The sequence below is a fragment of the Oncorhynchus mykiss genome, chromosome 27 (assembly GCF_013265735.2).
Source record: "Oncorhynchus mykiss isolate Arlee chromosome 27, USDA_OmykA_1.1, whole genome shotgun sequence".
Classification (NCBI taxonomy): domain Eukaryota; kingdom Metazoa; phylum Chordata; class Actinopteri; order Salmoniformes; family Salmonidae; genus Oncorhynchus; species Oncorhynchus mykiss.
In genome coordinates this window covers 17,830,384-17,844,981 of record NC_048591.1, presented here as the reverse complement: position 1 = coordinate 17,844,981, position 14,598 = coordinate 17,830,384, and the positions used below count along the sequence as shown (strand labels likewise).

At 44.5% G+C, this 14,598-nt stretch overlaps 1 protein-coding gene across 2 annotated transcripts in view; it reads left to right on the top strand.

Annotated features, from left to right (window-relative positions):
* LOC110507668 (tripartite motif-containing protein 3) overlaps positions 1-14,598 on the top strand; it is a 42,757-nt gene that overhangs the window by 12,137 nt on the left and 16,022 nt on the right. Inside the window, exon 1 of one of the 2 annotated variants that reach the window (XM_021587799.2) lies at positions 8,140-8,578. The exons of the other annotated variant lie outside the window; for it this stretch is intronic. The gene's annotated coding sequence lies outside the window, so the exon portion shown is untranslated. Of the gene's footprint in view, positions 1-8,139; positions 8,579-14,598 lie in introns of those variants that run through there. 2 annotated transcript variants of the gene reach the window in all.

Sequence of the window (14,598 nt, the reverse complement as noted above, 5' to 3'; positions counted from 1 at the left end):
CCAAGGCCTTTTCTCTACGGTGAAATATGAATGGCCACCATGCTTGAGTTACTCTTGGCTATCAGCTGTACCTTCCAATGACTCTTTAACATGAGCATCCATGTACTTTAAACTTGGGGTCAGCTGTGTTGACGTATTTTCAGCCTCTACATTGGACTATAGAACAGTCCTCCAGCTCTGTAAACTAGGGCCGATTTTAAATAATACGGGAATCCAAATACTCAATTAGTGTTCAGCCATGCATGACCCAAGTACTGTAGAATATGGTCTTGCATATGTGTTCCCTGTGTATTTCCTGTAGCCTGTACAATACACCAATTCTGTCCACTAATGTGACTGATGACCATATGTTGGATATTCTATATGCTTGATGTGCTCTCTATGTATCCCCATTCCACAACCTTGACCTGGGTCAGGGTACGACCCCAAGGCACTGGGTGGGGAGTGGAGAGTTCAAATGTATGGCTAGTTGTTTTGGCTTTTTACAGTATATCGCTTTTCAGGAGACAGACAAAGTTAGTTTAAAAGATTGTGGTTAAGGTGAAATATCTGTGTCTTGCCAAATTGATGCATTGTTGTTTTTTTTTTTACAAATGAGGGGGGTGTCCTGATTTCTACCATAACTTGTACATGGTTAGCTATCTCTACTCTTTAGCAAATGTAGCCCACCTACTGTTATTCAAGTCTCTCTGCTGTCATTCTTCCTTTTGATGACACCGACATATCACTCCCAGTGACAAATAGGAGAAACCGACGGCCTTGCTGTCTTTCTTACAGTGTTGTGATCTAGATTACTGGATGATGACATGCCCACAGCAACAGATGTAGCTGGAAACATAAACCAGCGTCTATATTTAAACACACTTAGAGAGAGCACTGTAGACCTACAGTACACATCCCACATTAGGTCACTCAGACTGTCATCTGCAGCCCACCTCCCAGCTGACTGCTCTGTCAGACCTATGATGTACAGACAGTATAGAAACTATACAGTATCTTTACTGTATGGCTACGTAGTGCGCTGGGGCTTTGGTAGAATGTAGTGCATGAGATGGGGAATGTGGTGTTATTTGAGCCCCACACCAGGAGTTGTGACTCCCCTAGAGGAAAGAGAGAGAGAGACTAAGTGGAGTCTTCTGCTCTGTGAAAATGTCTGTCTACGGATAACATAATTTGCTATGCATTAGTCAGGCAAACAGCAGTAGGCCTATATTCACTTCTTCATCCTGAAATATTTACACAGTGGTGAGTCACTCGGATGATGAAAAAACTAAATGTAATATCACAAATGGACATTTTTGCCATCAGGGTAGATCTTCCTAACCCTGTGGTTACAGGGCAGTGGTGGTGTGCGTTAGGGCTGATGTGAATGCACAGATAGAAATTAAACTAGCCTATGGCTAGTACTTTTAAGACCGGGCTAGTAGAACATTTGCAAAATTAGCCTGCCAGGGAGATTTTGTCTTTTCAAATATCACATATTTTGGACACGCATATGCTACCTGTGCTAGTGAAAATCACTTTCTACTGGCAAAGCTGGTCAGTCCCCAAAATCCTTCAATTCCATCCCTGTACGTGTTGTGGAGTAAATCCCTGCAGGCAGATTAAACAGAATGGATGTTTTGTGTGAATCTAAGGCTGCAGCTTGAGGTAGCAGATTAAACAACGTCCTGCAGAGGACGGTCTGATGATGACGGGACATTAGAGAGGAATGAGAATCCAACCAGACAACTAGTATTCACAACGCCTTCTAAATGTTGCAGCATTTAGAATAGGGATTTTACTGTATATATTTACAGGAGGTTAGTAACATCTTATAGGTTATTCACACACCAACTCAGTGGCCCTGTGGTTTCCGTCCTGTGATAGGAAGGTTGGGAGTTTGGTCCCGGGTCGAGTTACCAAAGACTCTAAAAATGCATCTCTGCATTAAGGAGATGGGTTGGAGGTAAGGCCCTGTCTCTAGACTAGCTTTCTATCCAAGGGGTGGTACTTGTACAGTACATGCTTCACGCTACAGAAACAGCAGTTGGGCTCCTGCCCATTGGGCCAGTCTGGCTTGGACAAGATGCTAAAGCCTTTACCAATGCCCATGTCCTGGCCAGCTAGGGTGTGGATGTGGGGCCTCTATGGTGCAGCTTTAATTTACTGTAGATGAGAGGTGACTAGACGTGTTAGTTACTGAGCGTCTGGGATTGTGTCAGTGGAGTCTGAGAGGCTGCGATCCAGACGGTGGACATAGCCCAGCACTGCAGGAGTCCGTTAAGCCACTTAGTGGAGAAAGAGAGAGAGAGTGGGTGAGATACCATACATAGAAAGTATGTCTGGGTCTCAAAAATCATTTGGGGCTCCCCTCCCGCTCCAAAGCATAACTAGAACCCCTCACACACAAATCTATACTGACATCATGCTGACATTAAGGGAAGTATGACAGGGTTCTTAAGTGAGAATTACTGTAGACATGCATCACTCCTCACTGGATCAATCAGAATTAAGAATCAGATCTGACTGTGGTTATTATCTGATATGGTACTGTGTCCCTAATGGCTCCCTATTCCCTTCATAGTGCAATGCATGACAGGGAATAGGGCGCCATAGGGCGCCATCATAGAAGAACAAAATCACTTTCTGTTGTTTTTCCTTTTCTTTCCATGTATCATCTGTCAATCACATGTTGGTATTTTTATTATATGAGTGAGGGTTACACACTGTACAGTGTTTGAAAAACCCCTTTCATGCTGAAACGGATTCACCTTTCTGTGTGAGGTTACAATTCTGTGTAAACCTTGGCTTAAGAATCTCCTTTTCACACCCACCGTTATATCTGCCATTCAACCCTTCTCCACGGACTTGTCAGAGTGCATTAGTGCACAAAGCTGCTGTCTGGTGAACACACTGTTTTTTAAAGACAGATCCTCTTTCTGTGGCGAAGCGAGTGGGAGGAACTGGGAGGGGGCTGCCGGGTGAGTGTATGTGGAGGGAGGGGAGGTGAGGGGAGGGGAGGACTGCCGCAGGACTAGCGTTTCGACTAGTGAACATACAGAGAGATGGAGGAGGGAAGGCTGCTGCAGGTTTAGTGTAGCAACTAGCCAGCACACACACAGAGCAAAGAGGGAGAGAGAGGAGGGAAGGCTGCTGCAGGCTTAGTGTAGCAACTAGCCAGCACACACACAGAGCAAAGAGGGAGAGAGAGGAGGGAAGGCTGCTGCAGGCTTAGTGTATCAACTAGCCAGCACACACACAGAGCGAGGAGGGAAGGCTGCTGCAGGCTTAGTGTAGCAACTAGCCAGCACACACACAGAGCAAAGAGGGAGAGAGAGGAGGGAAGGCTGCTGCAGGCTTAGTGTATCAACTAGCCAGCACACACACAGAGCGAGGAGGGAAGGCTGCTGCAGGCTTAGTGTAGCAACTAGCCAGCACACACAGAGCAAAGAGGGAGAGAGAGGGGAGGAGCCTGAAGCGTTTGTCTTGGCATGCTCCCTTTTGATGTCACCGTTCAGCTGCTATCATTCAGCTGCTGAGAAGAGAGGGAGAGGGCTACAGAGGGAGAGAGGGAGGGGGCTATGGCACGAGAGAGGCAGAGGGAGGAAGGGAGAGAGGGGGTGTGGGGGAAGAGGGAAAGGGATCTGCAGAGATTCTGTCACAGGGTCTTGTAATCACTGGGCAGGAAAAAACAATGGACCCTATAGCCTAGCCTGCTGCTTCTTCTGCTGCTGGCTGAGAACAACTCCAACTGTATGGTTGTGTACCAAATGCACCCTATTCCCTACATAGTGCACTACTTTTGACAAAAGTGGTTATTATCTAATATGGTTTGTGTCCCTAATGGCTCCCTATTCCCTCTATAGTGCTAGGCAAGTTGCTGAGATCCGACTGCTACTGTTTCTGCTGCTGGGATGGTTTAGATGGGAGAGGGAGGGAGGGAGAGCTCAGTGCTCTCATTGTATATGTGCTGAAAGCAGAAGGAATGTGATTGTTTTGAGCTGCTCCCTGCAGCAGAGACAGATGCCTCTGGATGCGCTGCCTATTGGTCTGAGGGAGACTACAGTAGGCTAGCTCACCCTACACCCTATCTCTCTGTATAAAAGCGAGCTCCCTGTGTATTTCTGTGTCTAGAGCTAGTTCATCTACTACTCTCCAAGAGTGTATAGGCTAGAGGTTGACCGATTATGATTTTTCAACACCGATACCGATTATTGGAGGACCACAAAAAGACTATACCGAATAATCGACCGATTTCTAAATGTGTATAGAAGCTAGCTCCCTGCTTCTCTCTCTCTCCCTCTCTCTGTGTATAGAAGCTAGCTCCCTGCTTCTCTCTCTCTCGCCCTCTCTCTGTGTATAGAAGCTAGCTCCCTGCTTCTCTCTCTCTCTGTGTATAGAAGCTAGCTCCCTGCTTCTCTCTCTGTGTGTATAGAAGCTTGCTCCCTGCTTCTCTCTCTCTGTGTATAGAAGCTAGCTCCCTGCTTCTCTCTCTCTCCCTCTCTCTGTGTATAGAAGCTAGCTCCCTGCTTCTCTCTCTCTCGCCCTCTCTCTGTGTATAGAAGCTAGCTCCCTGCTTCTCTCTCTCTCTGTGTATAGAAGCTAGCTCCCTGCTTCTCTCTCTCTCTGTGTATAGAAGCTAGCTCCCTGCTTCTCTCTCTCTCTCGCCCTCTCTCTGTGTATAGAAGCTAGCTCCCTGCTTCTCTCTCTCTCTCTGTGTATAGAAGCTAGCTCCCTGCTTCTCTCTCTGTGTGTATAGAAGCTTGCTCCCTGCTTCTCTCTCTCTCTGTGTGTATAGAAGCTAGCTCCCTGCTTCTCTCTCTCTCTGTGTATAGAAGCTAGCTCCCTGCTTCTCTCTCTGTGTGTATAGAAGCTAGCTCCCTGCTTCTCTCTCTCTCTCTGTGTATAGAATCTTGCTCCCTGCTTCTCTCTCTGTGTATAGAAGCTTGCTCCCTGCTTCTCTCTCTCTCTCTCTCTCTGTGTATAGAAGCTTGCTCCCTACTTCTCTCTCTCTCTCTCTCTCTCGCCCTCTCTCTGTGTATAGAAGCTAGCTCCCTGCTTCTCTCTCTCTCTGTGTATAGAAGCTAGCTCCCTGCTTCTCTCTCTGTGTGTATAGAAGCTAGCTCCCTGCTTCTCTCTCTCTCTCTCTCTGTGTATAGAAGCTTGCTCCCTGCTTCTCTCTCTGTGTATAGAAGCTTGCTCCCTGCTTCTCTCTCTCTCTCTCTCTCTCTCTCTCTCTGTGTATAGAAGCTTGCTCCCTGTTTCTCTCCCTCTCTTTGTGCATAGAAGCTAGCTCCCTGCTTCTCTCTCTCTCTCTGTGTGTATAGAAGCTTGCTCCCTGTTTCTCTCTCTCTCTCTCTGTGTATAGAAGCTTGCTCCCTGCTTCTCTCTCTCTCTCTCTCTCTCTCTCTGTGTATAGAAGCTTGCTCCCTGTTTCTCTCCCTCTCTTTGTGCATAGAAGCTAGCTCCCTGCTTCTCTCTCTCTCTCTGTGTATAGAAGCTTGCTCCCTGTTTCTCTCTCTCTCCCTCTCTTTGTGTATAGAAGCTTGCTCCCTGATTCTCTCTCTCTCTCTGTGTATATAAAAGCTAGCTTCCTGCTTCGTTCTGTGTGTATAGATGCTAACTCCCTCTCTCTTTCTCTGTGTGTGTATATAGAGGTCGACCGATTATGATTTTTCAACGCCAATACTGATTATTGGAGGACCAAAAAAGCCGATACTGATTAATCAGGCAATTTAAAAAATAAAAGTTTTGTATTTGTAATAATGACAATTGCAACAATACTGAATGAACAGTTATTTTAACTTAATATAATACATCAATAAAATCTATTTAGCCTCAAATAAATAATGAAACATGTTCAATTTGGTTTAAATAATGCAAAAACAGTGTTGGAGAAGAAAGTAAAAGTGCAATATGTGCCATGTAAGAAAGCTAACGTTTAAGTCCCTTGCTCAGAACATGAGAACATATGAAAGCTGGTGGTTCCTTTTAACATGAGTCTTCAATATTCCCAGGTAAGAAGTTTTAGGTTGTAGTTATTATAGGAATTATAGGACTATTTCTCTCTATACGATTTGTATTTCATATACCTTTGACTATTGGATGTTCTTATAGGCACTTTAGTATTGCCAGTGTAACAGTATAGCTTCCGTCCCTCTCCTCGCTCTTACCTGGGCTCGAACCAGGAACACATCGACAACAGCCACCCTCAAAGCAGCGTTACCCATCGCTCCACAAAAGCTGCAGCCCTTGCAGAGCAAGGGGAACAACTACTCCAAGTCTCAGAGCGTTTGAAACGCTATTAGCGCGCACCCCGCTAACTAGCAAGCCATTTCACATCGGTTACACAGCCATTTTCCAGCCAAAGAGAGGAGTCACAAAAAGCAGAAAGAGAGAGAAAATGAATCACTAACCTTTGATCTTCATCAGATGACACTCATAGGACTTCATGTTACACAATACATGTACGTTTTGTTCGATAAAGTTCATATTTATATCCAAAAATCTCAGTTTACATTGGCGCGTTATGTTCAGTAATGTTTTGCTTCCAAAACATCCGGTGATTTTGCAGAGAGCCACATCAATTTACAGAAATACTCATAATAAACATTGATAAAAGATACAAGTGTTATGCATGGAATTATAGATAAACTTCTCCTTAATGCAACCGCTGTGTCCAATTTCATAAAAGCTTTACGGAAAAAGCACACCATGCAATAATATGAGTACAGCGCTCAGGCACCAAAACAAGCCATACAGATACCCGCCATGTTGTGGAGTCAACACAAGTCAGAAATAGCATTATAAATATTCACTTACCTTTGATGATCTTCATCAGAATGCACTCCCAGGAATCCCAGTTCCACAATAAATGTTTGTTTTGTTCGATAAAGTCCATAATTTATGTCCTTTTTGTTTGCACGTTTACTTCACAAATCCAAATTCATGAGGCGCGAGCACCAGACGAAAAGTCAAAAAGTTCCGTTACAGTTCGTAGAAACATGTCAAACAATGTATAGAATCAATCTTTAGGATGTTTTTAACATAAATCTTCAAAAATGTTCCAACTGGACAATTCCTTTGTCTTTAGAAATGCAATGGAACGCAGGTCGCTCTCATGGCCACGCGCGTGACCAGCTCATGGCCTTCTGCCAGACACCTGATTGAAACAGCTCTCAAGCCTGAAACAAGGTTCTAAAGACTGTTGACATCTAGTGGAAGCCGTAGCAAGTGCAATCGGACCAAATGTACACTATCTTGGATAGGCAAAGAGTTACAAACTAGAGGTCGACCGATTAATCGTAATGGCCGATTTAATTAGGGCCGATTTTCAAGTTTTCATAACAATCGGAAATTGTTTTTTAATAAGATAAATTTAATGCTAGCTAGCAACTTACCTTGGCTTACTGCATTCGCGTAACAGGCAGTCTCCTTCGTGGAGTGCAATGTAAGGTAGGTGGTTAGAGCGTTGGACTAGTTAATTGTAAGGTTGCAAGATTGAATCCCCGAGCTGACAAGGTAAAAATCTGTCGTTCTGCCCCTGAACAGGCAGTTAACCCACCGTTCCTAGGCCGTCATTGAAAATAAGAATGTGTTATTAATTGACTTGCCTAGTTAAATAAAGAAAAAAGAAAAAACAATCGGCCAAATTGGTGTCTAAAAATACAGATTTCCAATTGTTATGAAAACTTGAAATCGGCCATTCCGATGAATTGGTCGACCTCTAGTATAGAAGCTAGCTCCCTCTTTCTCTGTGTGTGTGTGTGTGTGTATAGAAGCTAGCTCCCTGCTTCTCTCTCTCTCTGTGTATAGAAGCTATATCCCTACCACCATACTACTGTTATGTACCTACTACTGCTCCCAGACAGACAGATGGACAGACAGGCATGCAGAGAGAGACAGACAGACAGACAGATATACAGACAGGCATGCAGAGAGAGAGAGACAGACAGACAGATATACAGACAGGCATGCAGAGAGAGAGAGAGAGACAGATATACAGACAGGTGGTCCTCTCAGAGCTACTGTTATTCAGCTCTCTAGGCCAGCTGGAAGTCAGGCAGGAGGAGGTACAGGGGAAGGAACCAGGGAGGAATTTGGGGAGTGACATTTTAAGGCTTCCTCTTTTTACTCCTTCCTCTTTCAGCACCAGAACAACACAACAGAGAAAGGAGCTAACTGCCTGGAGAGCTACACAGAGAAGAGCTCTTTGCTTTGTCTACTGTGCCAAGCGACTAATCTCACAGTCTGGTGTGTAAATAAATAACCACCAGAGAGAGAAAATGACAGCCAGGAGGGAGAACAGAAAGATGGGGTAAAGAAGGAGGGAATCACAGCATTCATTGTGGTCTGTTTGTGAGCAGAGCAGGAGAGCTTTAAGAAAGCCCCAAGGCCCAGCGGTCTGCGGGTCCTCTGCTCCAACAGAACAGAACAGAACTGGACAGAGCAGAGAAGTCAGACTGAGAGATCAGTTGAATTGACTTGTCTCTGCGGAGAGATTACTGACCGAGCCTCAGTCAAGCCCAGCACATGAAAGATGAGTCCAGACTACAGTCCTACACTACAGGCTGTGGTGGTGGTGAAGATGTGAAAGGTGAGTGGACGTTTCTCTCTAAGGGAAGACTTGCGTTAGCTCAGCAGACTAACACAGTCTTGTATTCACGTTCATTCTCTGGATTAGTTGCATCAGGGCAGTGGTGGTAAAGATGTGACGGGTGAGCCACTGGACATTTCTGTAGAAACAAGGTTGAAGCATAGAGATTAGCGATTGTATAATTCATTAGAGTGGAAATTGGCGTCTTAGCAACCTGACTAAAAATGCAGGTCTATGACATCATCCACTCTAGTGAATTGTAGGATGTCTATGTGTGTATGTTTCTCACATATCAGGGAGTTCCCCCCTGTCCCTGTATTCCATTCCCTGGATTAGTTTCTATCTAGGTCACTCACAGGCATGGCCTGAAACTGTATAGCATAATATTACCTGTCCTTACATGTCCTTTTTTAACACAACATTTTCTCCAAAATTGGCTGTTTGTGATACAGTATTTCCTGCACTCAGTGAATACGTTATTTTAGACAGTGTGGCCATTGTTCTCTTATCACGCCTGATTTAAGGCCCACAGATTTAAGGCCAGTTTGTTCTTTTGTAGCATACCGCTTTCTATCCCTGCTAACCTTCCATGTTGTATCACCCAGTAATGCTGAGTCCCAAATGACACTCTATTCCCTATATAGTGCACTACTCGTGACTGGAGCCCTATGGGCCTTGGTCAAAATGAGTGCACTGTATATGGAATGGGGTGCCATTTGAGATGCAGACTATGAATACCTGCTTTGAGATCTTTGCAACACAAATATAATTTCAAAAGTCATTTCAACCTGCTCGTTTTAAACATGATCTATACATAATCCTAGGTGTTACTGACAAAAATGGATTTGTGTTCGTACTTTGCAGAGCAGACAACCATCACTACATAACAGGTTGTCGTATAAGAGAGTACAGACTTAGAAAAAAAGGTTCCAAAAGCGTTCTTCAGCTGTCCCCATAGGAGAACAGTTTTGGTTCCAGGTGGAACCCTTTTCGGTTCTAGGTAAAGAGAAAGGGCTGCAGAAAGGGTGCGACATGGAAGGGGAATGAAGGGTTCTACTTGCATCTAAAAAGGGTCCTCTTATGGGGACAGCTGAAGAACTCTTCGAGTGGCACCTTTTTTTCCTAAGAGTGTAGTGAGTCATAAAAGGACTGGCTATTTCATTTTAAAGTAGAATGTCCTTTCTTTTTTTAATCAATGCTGTCTGAGACTAGGACCTAAACGGGGATGACTGCTTATGACTGCTTCTGCATAAGGACATACTTATTACCAAGCCTAATATAGAAGAATAATAAAATAAATGTAGAAGAATAAGACAAGCTTTTACATATGAAGCTAAAATAAAGCGTCAAGGTTATGGAACGGTTGCAGCAAGTGGGCGGATGTGTTGGGGTAGGCGTGTGGCTTGTGGGAACACTGGGCTGTATCAATGGGCTGATATGTGGTATACTATTACTGTACAGTAGCACTGGGTCTGATATGTGGTATACTATTACTGTACAGTAGCACTGGGTCTGATATGTGGTATAATAGTACTGTACAGTAGCACTGGGTCTGATATGTGGTATACTATTACTGTACAGTAGCACTGGGTCTGATATGTGGTATAATAGTACTGTACAGTAGCAATGGGTCTGATATGTGGTATAATAGTACTGTACAGTAGCACTGGGTCTGATATGTGGTATACTATTACTGTACAGTAGCACTGGGTCTGATATGTGGTATAATAGTACTGTACAGTAGCAATGGGTCTGATATGTGGTATAATAGTACTGTACAGTAGCACTGGGTCTGATATGTGGTATAATAGTACTGTACAGTAGCACTGGGTCTGATATGTGGTATACTATTACTGTACAGTAGCACTGGGTCTGATATGTGGTATAATAGTACTGTACAGTAGCAATGGGTCTGATATGTGGTATAATAGTACTGTACAGTAGCACTGGGTCTGATTAAGCTGTGGGTAGGACTGTGGGTAGGACTGTGGGTGGTTGTACTAGTGTGGTGTAGCAGTGGTCTGATACTAGTAGACCTTCGTCTCTCATCTCCACAGCGTCTATAATAAGGCCTGTCTGTATCAGGACATCAGAGTGGCATGTGGCTGGTGTCACAGTGATCTGCTCCAGGCCATGCTGTGGTTGTGGCTCAGGCTCTGCTCTGTCCTGCTGTGACAATACAATAGGCCTACCCCATAATGTCTTTATGACCTGGCTCTCAGAAGACAAAGACCATACAGCATCTATCAAGTAGTCAACCCAAAACATGTTTTTATATATATATATATATATATATATATATATATATATATATATATATATATGCTAATATGGTATATTTACAGATTGTGAGAGAAACTGCTGCTTGATTCGTGAATGTGAATTGACCATGTTAGAGCAGTATGTCTATGTACAGTTGTCACTAATAGTTACCACTTCATGGTAGTATGTTGTTGGTGATGTAGGGGTTAATCTGTGTTGTACAGCATGTCATCATCATGGCATCTCCACACTGTTAATCTGTGTTCATATAGACAGTACAGCATGGCCTCTCTACACTGTTAATCTGTGTTCATATAGACAGTACAGCATGGCATCTCTACACTGTTAATCTGTGTTCATATAGACAGTACAGCATGGCATCTCTACACTGTTAATCTGTGATCATATAGACAGTACAGCATGGCATCTCTACACTGTTAATCTGTGTTCATATAGACAGTACAGCATGGCATCTCTACACTGTTAATCTGTGATCATATAGACAGTACAGCATGGCATCTCTACACTGTTAATCTGTGTTCATATAGACAGTACAGCATGGCATCTCTACACTGTTAATCTGTGATCATATAGACAGTACAGCATGGCATCTCTACACTGTTAATCTGTGTTCATATAGACAGTACAGCATGGCATCTCTACACTGTTAATCTGTGTTCATATAGACAGTACAGCATGGCATATCTACACTGTTAATCTGTGTTCATATAGACAGTACAGCATGGCATCTCTACACTGTTAATCTGTGTTCATATAGACAGTACAGCATGGCATCTCTACACTGTTAATCTGTGTTCATATAGACAGTACAGCATGGCATCTCCACACTGTTAATCTGTGTTCATATAGACAGTACTGCATGGCATCTCTACACTGTTAATCTGTGTTCATATAGACAGTACAGCATGGCATCTCTACACTGTTAATCTGTGTTCATATAGACAGTAATCTGGAGTTGACCCACTGATAAAAATCATTGTAATGCCAGCTCTGGCTTTATGTGCAGATATCCTATCAACATCATTACTGTCTCTAGGCCTACTTCAAACCGCTGATTTGTCATTTTACTATATCCTAAAAACGTAATATATAAATCAGAGAAACAAATCCCAAAAATGTGTTGATGGGTTGCGTCCGAAATAGTACCATATTCCTTACATAGGGCAATAGAACCTGATCAAAAGTAGTGCACTATAAAGGAAATAGGGTACCATTTTGGGCTCAGCCATGTTCTCTTGTTACCTCTGACAGCGATCATCAGTCCAGACTTCTATGTCTGTGGGTTTGAGTGAAATGGTTCATTTCCTCACACTGGGTGATGAATGTATGACTGCTGCTGGTGGTGTAGATAATTAGATTGCCTTTGAGCTGAGCCCTCTGGCCCTGTGGCCCTCTCTGGCCCTGTGGCCCTCTGGCCCTCTCTGGGCCTCTGGGCCTCTCTGGGCCTCTGGCCCTCTCTGGCCCTCTCTGGCCCTCTGGCCCTCTGTCCCTCTCTGGCCTCTGGCCCTCTCTGGCCCTGTAATCGTAATCACATGGATCCATTTGTCTCCCCAGTCATTAAGTCATGAAGCAGTTCAGTAATATTACCTTAGTTATTGCCTCAGTCCCCCTGAAGGAGCTAGAGTCTGTTAGTGAAGACAAAGAGACTGCCTGGGTTATACCAGAGAGGAAGAGGTGACGCGAGAGGGATAATCTGTCTTCCCCAGCAGTTGCCGTTTTTGTGTGTGTGTGTGTGTGTAGGGGGAGGGGGGATTGCACACCAAGCGAGGATTTTTTGTTGCGTGTGGGTTATTTGATCGATTAGAAGTTTCATAATGATTACGTTATGAGTGTACGGAAATAATATGGACACGTGGCATCCTGGCAACTTTGAGAAAAAAGTAGAAAGTGTTACTGTATATCGAAGTTGTGCCTGATCATCACTAGTTACCACAGTCACAAAGTCTCAAATCAAATTTTATTGGTCACATACACATATATAGCAGATGTTATTGTGGGTTTAGTGAAATGCTTGTGTTCCTAGCTTCAACAGTGCAGTAGTATCTAACAGCTCACAACGATACACACTAATATAAAAGTAAAATAATGGAATTAAGAAATATATAAATATTAGATTGAGCAATGTTGGAGTGTCATAGACTAGAATACAGTAGAATAGAATACAGTATGTGTTCTGTTATTAAAGTGATTCCAAGTCTCTATGTATATAGGGCAGCAGCCTCTAAGGTGCAGGGTTGCGTAACCGGGTGGAAGCCGGCTAGTGATGGCTATTTAACAATCTGATGGCCTTGAAATTGAGATTGAAAAACAGCTTCTATCTCTCAAATCCAGTTTTGATGCACCTGTACTGACCTCACCTTCTGGATGATAACGGGGTGAACAGGTAGTGGCTCGGGTGGTTGTTGTCATTGATGATCTTTTTGGCCTTTCTGTGACACCGGGTGCTGTAGGTGTCCTGGAGGGCAGGTAGTTTGCCCCCGGTGATGCGTTGGTCAGATCGCACCACCCCCTGGAGAACCCTGTGGTTGTGGGCGGCGTGGTTGCCGTACCAGGCGGTGATACAGCTTGACATCTGTAAAAGTTTGTGGGTTTTAGGGGCCAAGCCAAATTTCTTCAGCCTCCTGAGGTTGAAGAGGCGCTGTTCCACCTTCTTCATCCTGTCAGTGATGTGTACGCCGAGGAACTTGAAGCTTTCCACCTTCTTCACCCTGTCAGTGATGTGTACGCCAAGGAACTTGAAGCTTTCCACCTTCTTCAATTGTCAGTGATGTGTACGCCGAGGAACTTGAAGCTTTCCACCTTCTTCACCCTGTCAGTGATCTGTACGCCGAGGAACTTGAAGCTTTCCACCTTCTTCACTTGTCAGTGATGTGTACGCCGAGGAACTTGAAGCTTTCCACCTTCTTCACCCTGTCAGTGATGTGTACGCCGAGGAACTTGAAGCTTTCCACCTTCTTCACTTGTCAGTGATGTGTACGCCGAGGAACTTGAAGCTTTCCACCTTCTTCATCCTGTCAGTGATGTGTACGCCGAGGAATTTGAAGCTTTCCACCTTCTTCACTTGTCAGTGATGTGTACGCCGAGGAACTTGAAGCTTTCCACCTTCTTCACCCTGTCAGTGATGTGTACGCCGAGGAACTTGAAGCTTTTCACCTTCTCCACTGCGGTCCCTTCGATGTGGTTAGGGACGTGCTCCCTCTGCTGTTTCCTGAAGTTCACAATCAGCTCCTTTGTTTTGTTTACGTTGAGGGAGAGGTCATTTACTTGCCACCACTCCACCAGGGCCCTCACCTCCTCCCTGTAGGCTGTCTCATCATTGTTGATAATCAAGCCTACCACTGTTGTGTCGTCTGCAAACTTGATGATTGAGTTGGAGGCATGCATTGCAACGTAGTCATCGGTGAACAGGGAGTACAGGAGGGGGCTGAGCACGCACCCTTGTGGGGCCCCTGTTTTGAGGATCAGCGAAGTGGAGGTGTTGTTTCCTACCTTCACCACATGGGGGGCGACCCGTTAGGAAGTCCAGGACCCAGTTGCACAGGGCTGGGTTCAGACCCAGGGCCCAGAGCTTAAGGATGAGCTTGGAGGGCACTATGGTGTTGAATGCTGAGCTAAAGTCAATGAGCAGCGTTTTTACGTAGGAATTCCTCTTGTCCAGATGGGATAGGACAGTGTGCAGTGTGATGGCGATTGCATCGTCTGTGGACCTATTGGGGCGGTAAGTAAATTGCAGTGGG